The sequence below is a fragment of the Paralichthys olivaceus genome, chromosome 1, assembly GCF_024713975.1.
Source record: "Paralichthys olivaceus isolate ysfri-2021 chromosome 1, ASM2471397v2, whole genome shotgun sequence".
NCBI lineage: Eukaryota > Metazoa > Chordata > Actinopteri > Pleuronectiformes > Paralichthyidae > Paralichthys > Paralichthys olivaceus.
In genome coordinates this window covers 2,068,388-2,078,272 of record NC_091093.1, presented here as the reverse complement: position 1 = coordinate 2,078,272, position 9,885 = coordinate 2,068,388, and the positions used below count along the sequence as shown (strand labels likewise).

The 9,885-nt window shown below is 38.9% G+C and overlaps 1 protein-coding gene across 4 annotated transcripts in view; it reads left to right on the top strand.

The window, feature by feature from the left end:
• Window positions 1–4,097: 4,097 nt before the first annotated feature.
• The window catches only part of ccdc102a (coiled-coil domain containing 102A), a 47,365-nt gene continuing 41,577 nt past the window's right edge, over window positions 4,098–9,885 (top strand). For 2 of the 4 annotated variants that reach the window (XM_020080320.2, XM_069524869.1), the window contains exon 1: window positions 4,098–4,285. The gene's annotated coding sequence lies outside the window, so the exon portion shown is untranslated. Of the gene's footprint in view, window positions 4,286–4,554; window positions 4,706–7,583; window positions 7,731–9,885 lie in introns of those variants that run through there. The other 2 variants (XM_069524907.1, XM_069524823.1) reach the window with 2 other exon arrangements.

Here is a 9,885-nt window from a genome sequence, read left to right as displayed (position 1 = left end):
AAATCATTATGGCCACAGGAGGTAGACCATGGCCAAGGAGACTTTATCTCATTAAATGAATACATCACAACTAGCTTCATTTGAATTTAACTACATTTTTTATGACAGAAAAAAATGATTCACATACTGTTCAAAATTATAAAAGAACATGTTAGACAGACTGATCTCATCACAAATGTATATTCTCTCCCCTGCACTATAACATTATTTTAACTTTATTTATCTGCATCACATGTTACACATCAGTCTAAAGAGCAAATATATTTAAACTTAATGAAATTCCGTTGCTTATACAGGTTAATTGTATCTCTTGCCTTTTCTCCTTATATGATCAGTATTTAAATTTCACTTTTTTAAATACCACTGGTGCAGATATCAGAATTTCTTTGCATTTCATATCAATGATTTATTCATGATCTTGACATTGTTGCTCATAATTAAGGACCTCACCTCTGTCAAATGAACAAATTCTTGCCGGAAAACCCAGAGTTAACTGAAACAATTGATAACCAGCTTCATAGAACACGTTATCATCACAGTCATTAGATAATGAAAAATATGTGCTGACCCTGGTGTGATAACTCACTTTGTTTTCCATTATTGATGGTAAAGTGATTGGTTTAGACAGAGGTGTGTACACATCTCCATACATTAAGATACAAAGACAGAAACAGATATTACATATCTTGGAGTTATACCCCTTGAAAACACGTGGCAGTTAATTAGTATGTAAATACCATTTCTGGGGTCCACAGACAGAGGTAAAAAATAATGTAATCAATCACATGTTGTTGTCAGACCCTCCTCCTCTGGTGAACATCTGCATATTTCAAAGTTACAAACAGAGGGTGTCAACACAAAACATTACCTAATTACATGTCATGAGTTAGAGAGTGAATTAGGAAGTGGATCAAGTGAATTTCTGAACCATGAATGAACCTCCACCCAATAAGATGTCATTCATGGAACATGAGACACGAACATGACATTATTTTGCCCAATCATTTGCTAATTTGATTTGAAATAAATATGGCTGTTTGGATGATAAGGAATGACTTGTAATCTGACTGTGCATTGCTATTTTTAAATTCAGTGATATTCTCTCATATGTCTGATGGTTAAACTACATGGTACCTGGCCATAAAGTCTTTACAATTGGGTCTTGAATGCAGCATCACTGCAAGTGGCTGTTTGCAGTGTTGTGCCAGTTCACACTTAGAAAGAACGAGTTCAAAGTTTTTTTTAATGGGATGATTTAGAAACAAAGTCACAATCATGTGTTCAATTATTAATCAATGGTGCATGTCGCTCCGGTCATTTTTATTTGTCCTGACTGTGAGCGTCTCGTGTTGTACCGAGCACAAAAGGTTGATAAGTAATTTTTCATGATGTTTAAATGTGGTACTTTTTGCTGTGGTGCCAAAAATGTTGAAATGATGTGCTGTCACATTTTAATATTAAAAGCGGAAATAAAAGCTACCTTCAAATAGTCCCACTACATTGTGAAATCATTAAATACAGGTACCTGTGGGTTTACTCCGGGTGCTGCCGTCTCTTCCACACAGAGGGTTGAGTGTTGATACAACTTTAATGCTTATTTCAATTCTTTTTAAACGTTATAAAAGTCAAAACTTTACAGAAATATCTATCACAATCTATAATCACTGAATTTTCAATTAAGATGAAACACACAAACATGAAACCGACTCTTTCCCAGATGAATGATAATGCTCACAAACTAAACTACATTTACAATGCTAACAGACAGGGTAATAAGATAACTGAGAAAAGAGAAGGGAGACATCATCACATCATTGAAAATTCTGCTTGTAACTAAAAAAGTTTGGTGTCTGATTCAAACGGACTGGTGAGAACTAACAAAGCCAATTGTTTGATGAGTCAGTGGCCGCCATAGCCTGGAGTTTCCAAGTCCAAAGCAATGTACGCACCATCACTACCAACAAACCAGCACTTCTACCAAGAACTGTATCTCAGACAGAGGTTTTAAAGGTAAGTGCATTTCGTAAGCAATCAAGGGCTATGGATGTATATGGTATGGACACATAAATGCTGAAACAGATCAATCCCTCAATAGGGGGTGACCCTCTTCTGACTCTCAACTGCAGGTCCATCAGTGTCTTACCCATAGTATGGAATGGATATAAAATACAGGTTGGCAAACAAATCATTACTTATTTAAACAATAGCTCCTTCCCCCTGCACTCAATGTAAGTTTGGATTTTGGGCTAATCACTCAACAGAAACACTTACAACAGTTATGGGTAACTTCACAGAAAAGTTATGTCACTAGACAAAGTTGAGGTTGTAAGGGACCATGCTTTCAGAACTCGGATATCCATTCGACACAATCATCAAATCTTACTACATAAACCACACAGTTTCAGTTTTGATTGTGAAACTCATCAAATCTTATCATGAAAACACTTTTTTGGGGTAGTTGTTCCTCACTCTTGCTGAGGGCTAAGGACAGAGGTTGTCACACCTTGTTAAGCCCTATGAGGAAAACTGATTCGTGAATATTGACTGAATTTTAATAGATCCAGATTTTTTTTCAGATATACACCAAATTTCATGCACTCATACATATCAGTCCCCTAAACAATTATCAAAATCAAACATGACATGGATTATGAGTTGTTATACAGATTTTAATGGGACCACTACTGGTATGCATGCATAAAATCCAATATGAACTGTTGACCACTGTCCCTAGTTTGCCATCAGGGGGCACCAGTGTTGTGTTTTGCAATGCATTTGACAAACATGTTTTAGTTAATTGAATCTCACACATTTCTATTGTCAACAACAGCTGTGTCCTCTTAGTAGTTTAGTGTTTACTTATTAATTGTAAGAGTGGCACTTGATTACAACTTGGCCAGTATGTGTGTTGAATATCAGCTGGGATTGGCTCCAGCTCCCCCTGCGACCTTCAAAGTATAAGTGGTACAGCTAATGGGTGAATTGATGAAGTGGTACCCAGGTCCAGCTTGATTTGTATGGTTTGTATCTCTGCAAACTGAAGATCTTTGGGATTTGGATTGATGGTAAGACTGATTGTTTAAACTGATTGTCTGGTTCACTAACTAGCACATTACAGTTTGCTCTCTAGGACAGAGATGATCCAAGAAGCACAGTCTCCCACCAAGGACTGTTTGTTTTCTGAGTAGACCCAATAGAACGGTGAATTACTGAATTAATAATCTGTTATTGTTGCTTGCTGTTGATTGCATTTTAACTGATATTTTTTAAATGTGATACACCTTTACTATAATGTTTAATTTTTTTGTTTTAATTTTATAATTTCTTTATTTAAAATAGGCATCTTTATGAAAAGTAATTTGACTTTAAAGTGTTAATATGAATTGATGACATTTCTATGACTAATATACTTATTCATTTTTGCATACAAATTGGTAATATTGATCTTGGAATGCAAAAGGTGATTTAAACTAATACAAGTGTCCCAGATTAAGTCACAGAAGTCAAAATTGCAAAAGATTTCCCAGATTACCCAAATTCACATAATGCTGAAGAGTTTAGTAGGATAGCCATATTATGAGTGTTAAATCCAGCCAAAGTAATAAGAAAATTAATTATGTATTGTTCACTGCTGGAAAAATTGGAATGACTAAATCTAAACAAAATATATACCCAGAATTATAAATTGAATTTTTCTTAATTGAAAATAAAAATTTGGTCAAGTTTCTGAATTTTCTTCTGTAAACTAGAATAAGGAGCATCTGCTAATTGAGTTATATATACACATATATATATATATATATATATATATATATATATATATATATATATATATATATATATATATATATATATATATATATATATATATATATATATATATATATATATATATATATATATATATACATACTGTATATATCACGTTGCACTCACTCTCGTCCTCCTCCTGTAGTAGTTTCAACAGGGTGGTCCTTGCTCCACCAGCCAGTTATCGCAGAGCTGTGTGTTGGGAGCAGAACCCGATTGGTTGAAAGCAGTAGACTGTTGCCATGCAGACAGCCTATTGGTCAGTCAGCTTATGCTGACGCTGGAGACCCGCCTGTTTTTTCCCAGTCGGTGAGGACGTTGTCTCCATCCAGAGCAAAAGGGGAACCAGCAGGAAACAAGGAGTCTGGTGGAAGGCTGGGAGGAAGAAAAGAGGGGAATCCCGAGCTGCTTCCCCGGGATTAAACTCATGTTCCAGCGGGAGATCACAGCTGTCAGGACCGCCACTTCTCTCACGGTACGTCGTCCCCTACTTGTGTTTCAGTGGTTTGATAGTTTGACTGAGCCCTCTGCTCCGAGACCCACTGGTGTCAGATGACACGAGAATCATCCTCCTCTCGTTTCCTATATATGCAACATTCATGTGTAGACCAGACCTTGATTGTAGTGATAACTGTGCAGGGACAGCCCTTTCTTGTTTTTTGAAGCTACTGGGAAGTTTACACACTCGGGCTCCTTTCTTTACTGAATGATATGAAGTCATTCTAATGGATTTAAGTCGACCTGCAATGTAAGGAGCATGGTCAGGGAGTTCCAGGAGTAGCCTATAGTAGTTGTTAAAGTGGGGGAGTCCAGTGGATCCTGAAAGGGCACAGTTAGATTGTCACAGCTGCCTTATTCTGCAGAAGAGACAATCTGAAAAATCCATTGCTGGAAGGTAAGTGTAGCTTAATCATTAGCTACTTGCATAAAGTCTCATGGCTAACAGTGCACGAATGTTGACAGCATTTAATGAGGGATTTTTCCCGGAGCTGCTGGAGTTAATTACACTAATAATCCAGAAGACAGAATGTCTAAACTGTGGAATGTGAAATGTAACCTGACCACGGGCTCCCAGCTCCTTTAAAAAACAGAGCAAACCACCTTCAATGATTGGAAATATGCTGAGATGCCATCTTCTCGGTTGTGGTGGTCCTGGACGAGCTTTTACGTGAAGGAGGTAGGACAGGGCTTGCCCCATGTTATGCCTCTCATTAACATTCAAGATCAATCTCTGGAAAACCAAAGCTGCAATTCCACCACAAGAACTTTCCCCCAGGAGCTAGGAACCTTTGCAGGAACCCTGCGTTTCCACTCAAGGGTGTAAATCAGGTTTACTCCGATGATCCGGGTTACTCTTTTTTGCTCCTAAATCTCCATGCTTGGACAGAGATTTCTGTGTTGTGGAGAATCTCCTGCTGCGTCGTTTATATGTGAAAGGCAACCTCCGTAGAAAGTCCAGGCACAAGCAATCCTGCGAGCCACTTTGGTTCCACTTGTTCTCTTCTTACGTAATGTCTCAACTTCCTGCAATTGGTCCAAATTCCAAACTATCCAAAACAGTGTTTTGACACTGTAAATGATCCGAATGATGGTTTGTTTGATCCAGACCAAGACCAAGTCTTTTGGTTGGACAAACTTTTGGACTTTTTATCTGGACCATGGTCAAATGCAAATTAGGTATGTGTGAACGTTGTCTAAAAATTCTTGGCACTTTTGACCTTTTGATTAATGTGATGAAATATTTTGGGTAAATGTATACTAGTATGTATACACAGATTAAGTTGAATGATGTTCTTTTGTAGGTGTCAATGAAACTGCTAGATTTAATTAAACTGCAGGTTTATTCCCCTTTTCTTGCCACCAATTTCTGCTCGAGTGCTTATATTTACATTTAGTAAGAGAAAGTAAGACTCGACCCTTCAGCTGAAGTCACTTCCTGGGAGACCGGATTGTCTGTAGACAGCTGTTGAAATATTGATCTTCCAAACCCCCTTGCTTTTGAGGTGGTTAGATTTGCCTCTGACTGTTTAAAAAAAGTCCTTACATCATCTCCTAACCAAAAAGGAATGGAAAAGATGCATCATGAGAACAACAGAAAGTAACTTTAGGCTAGTTTCTAATCGGAATATTTGATGTTAAGATGCGAGATGGATCGTGAAGCTGTGGGGGTTTTCCTCACAGTATATCATGCTACGGTGTCCTGAGGTTTAACGCAGCAGACAGCACCATCTGTTTTGCTTCCTGTAGCTAACTGCTGTGTTTGTGTGACTACGAGGACAGTCTGCGCTGCTCTGTCTTCGATTTCATCCTCCACCGCCAGCTCTCTCACATTCTCCTGTCCTCCACTTGATTCAGTTTCATCTCCCTTATTTATCTGTCTCTCTTGTAAACACACATACACTAATGAGCAGGCAACTCACACACACACACACACACACACACACACACACACACACACACACACACACACACACACACACACACACACACACACACACAGACACACAGACACACAGGCTTCAGACTGTTGTGTGAGTTGTGGTTGTCATGGAAACAGTCTCTGAAGGCAATAGACATGTGCTCCTTCTTCAGACACCATGTCTGATCTCTATCTCTCTCTTTGTCTGTACTATTATAGACTGGTCCCCTGCAGGATAGACAGTTTAACATGGGCTCAACAAGAATACTTTTTGATGTCTATGTTAGCTACTATTTCCTTCTGTTGTGATGTCAGAAGATTGTCTTTCTCAGTTTTACCTGATGTGTTTTGTTCCTGGAAGTAAAATACCATAATACTACTAGGAATTACATTGTGGCTTTTGCCCATGGATACATTCATTTTAATAAGGCTGCAACTAATATACATTTTCAGTGTGCTGACTGAAATATGGATTTCCAGGAATGTTGGTGCAGATTTTATGTGATGGAAGAAGACACAGAGCGCTAACTTTAGTGGAAGTACCAGTGCTAGGAAAGGTAGCTAGCGTTGTCAAACGCTTTCATACTTTGTAAAATGTACATTAGACATTATAGTAATTATATATTTCCTATCATAGATGTTTCTGTAGCTGATACAGAAGTACCTTGTGATTATAAAGCAGTAATATTAGGTTGTAGCACATCAAAGTGGATCTACTTTAATATTTATGTAGTTGTTCAGTCCACTAGTTCACAAACTAGGGGCCATTCCAAAAAAGTCATGAGATAAATCTGAGGTGATAGCAAATGTGTTAAATTCAGAGGCTGTCCTGGGTGACGTACTGTAGTCTCTCTCTGCTGGGAGATATTCTCTGTACCAGTATTATTCCCATGAACATACTTACGCCTGTAAGAAGGCAGGGAACACATGGAGCAAAGGGCCGGGTTGGAGCTGAACCTGCGGCCGCTGCAGGAGCACTCAAGAGTCCGTATGCTGGGCACCTTTGCAACCAGGTTTCTGCCTTTAGCTTTAACTGGTCAAACTGTGCTCGACTTGCTGGTCTTGGTGACACAATGTGTTTAATACTTCAAGTGGGCATCAAACAACACTCACACACTCTTTTTTATGTAATGTTTGCATGCCTATTGCTATATGTATGGGACAGAATGTCATTACTCACTGAGAGACGTTTCTACCATGAAAACTACACAGTTCTGAGCACTGCTTGTCTTCGTGTCTGGTCTTTGTGTGGCCTGTGAATATCCACCAGACCTTTTGTTTGTCTGTCTTCCTGTGTGGAATATCAACATCCTCTTATGCTTCACCCCACCCAGTGAAACCAAAGTAGCCAAATCTCTTTACTACCTCTGTCTGCTGCAACACACTCTCTGTCTCATAACTAATCCTTGTCCGTTCAAACTGCGCCTTTTATGTCTGTGGAAGACAGTCTGTGCATTTTTCTAACTGTGAAGCAGATCAGCCTCTTTAGGACTGCACCATGGTAAGAATGCGGTCTTATTTGTTCTGGTGTGGTTAGTATGTAGCTGAGAGCTTGTATGCCAGGCTGATGGTGTACCCTCAGCCACTGTGCCTAGTTAAACACATTCCAATCCTCTCAAATTGTTTAGATTACTCTCTGCATCTCTTTTCTCTCTCATCCTCTTTGTTTTTTTACTCTCCCTCAGTTCACTTGTTGTTACTGTTCTGCCTCCAATTTCTCAATCAGTCTCTCCTTGGTTGCTCTGCACCCTCCCTTCCCATCTCTGTGTGTTTTCTCTCCAGCTCAGTGACTGTCAGGCCTCTTTCCAGTCTTGGCATTCAAGTCTTTGTCAGCATAGGTTTTCGTAACTGACTTGTGTGATCCAAAAACTGCTTTTTGAATGACCTTGCAGTGCATCCTGGCCTCCACTCATTCACACTTTCAGCTTCACCATTAACTCTAAAGGATGCATCCAGTAATGGTACATGACATCACTTCTAGCTCTATTTGGGGTTAACGTTATTGCATTTACTTTTGATGTTGCTCTCATTGACTAACTCCCCTGAGGTCCATCCATCATCTAACAACATTAATATAAGGATATGATTCTAACAAAGTCAGGGTTTGGGGTCAGGTTCAAGTCATTTAGTCACACAATTCTTCAGGTCTGAGCCAGATTTATTATTTTAGTTATTTTTATTAGTTATGCTATTTCCTAAGGTGGTTTATTAAGAAATGTCTGTGTGCTTTTGATTCATAAGTGAAATTATGCAGAGCATACAAGCTTTTCGATTTTGAATGTAATTTATTCACCTGCATTAGCACAGATTTTATTTGGATATTATAGGATTGTCACTTTAGTAACTGCAAACAATAGCATTGGTTTATTTAAGATGTCAACAATGTTATTACAATGACATTCCTGCCATAACTTTGTCTCGTCTGTTTACACCGACGACTACTGATGATGTGTCAGGTTTTCGTAGAAGTGTGCTGATGATGTAATGGCTTCTTGAAGGGCTGTCCCAATTCATAGAGGAAGATTTCAACCACTCCCCTTGTGACTCCGTTTCAAGGGGCAAGATAACCCTCGAAAACAAGGGGTATGGAGAAGGGGCGAAATGGGATTGTGCTCTGCTTTAGCGGCACTGCTTTGAATGCTGGGTAATTCCAGTATATAGCTGCTCAAATCAAGACTGGAAAATACTTTGTCCCACACCAACAGGAGCTGGGCTTTAGAACCTTGAGCCTTTTAGCTGTAAGATGATTCACTGTAACGCTGAAGTGTATGGCCCAGTGTAGATGTAGATGAAACCCAGAGGTCTTATTGACTGCATCAAATGTTGATAAACAGAAACAGAAGCAGAATAGAGTGCCGCATTGTGAGTGTAGGCAGTGTCTTAATCTTGAAGGGTGTGTGTTTCCATCTGAGTGGAAGTTTGTGTGTGTCTGTCTATGTTTAGCTGTGTTTGTTTAGTACTTGGTAATTATGGCTGGAAGCAGAGTTTGAGTTAGGGCAAGCAGAGGAATGTCTTTAGTCTGCTCCTGTCACTGAGACTTAACTATGGGCTTTATAAATACTAGATCCAGCTTGTGTGGATGTGTTTAATGACGTATATTTTGTGGTATGAGTGTGCAGTTTGGATTGATTGAGTGACACACACACACACACACACATACACACACACACAGCTGTCTTGTTTGGGTGGAACCACCAGATGATGTCAGTGGTTGCCTCTGGTGGCCTCTAGGTGATCTGTCTTCCAGATGTGGTGAATAGAAGCAACAGATGGCTGTGGTGGGTGGAGTCAGTGGAATGCTCTGATTCACTAACAGTTGGGGGGTCATGGTCATCCTGGTTTAGGCCTAGTTTTGGTCTCAACTGAAAGGGACAGATATTTGTCAAGTTTTATCTATTTGTTTTCAGTTTTGATCCAATATTGCACAATATTACAAGCATTCAGTGTTTCAAAAACTCAAAGATTGAATGGAAGCTTAAACAGTTCTTTATTTGGTTAAAAAAAATGCATTATTTAACTTTACTTTTTCATTTATCAGAAAACGGAAATAAAACTCAGAAAGACTGAAAGAAAGAAAGACTGACTGAGACATGATGTGCTTTTGGAAATAGGACAGTGGAAATGTTAAAGTGTATGACTCAACTTTATCCCACAGT